Genomic DNA, 324 nt, shown 5'->3' on the forward strand with positions numbered 1-324 from the left:
GACAAGAGCCGGCAGAGGGTAAGAATTCTTAAAAAGCTCTCCTGGATCTCTTTAGTCACAGTCAAGAGAGGAAGGTAAAATTTTTTCCTTGTCCCTTCCTTTCCGAGTTCAGATTGTCAGAGAAAAACATTTGTAAAAACATTAGTTCTTTGAGTTGTGACTCTTGTGAATTTGATTTTGGTGCCCACTGATCGTTGATCATTACAGCCATTGCTTCCCTTTTTTGTCTCATTTGTGTAGTGAGAGTGTGGCTTTCCTCCTGCCAAGGCATGCAGATTGTTGGGCTTATGTCTACAGGCAGCCAATCGTTAGATCGCCCCCCCC

This window comes from Pteropus medius, unplaced genomic scaffold (assembly GCF_902729225.1).
Source record: "Pteropus medius unplaced genomic scaffold, Ma_sr-lr_union100, whole genome shotgun sequence".
Classification (NCBI taxonomy): Eukaryota; Metazoa; Chordata; class Mammalia; order Chiroptera; family Pteropodidae; genus Pteropus; species Pteropus medius.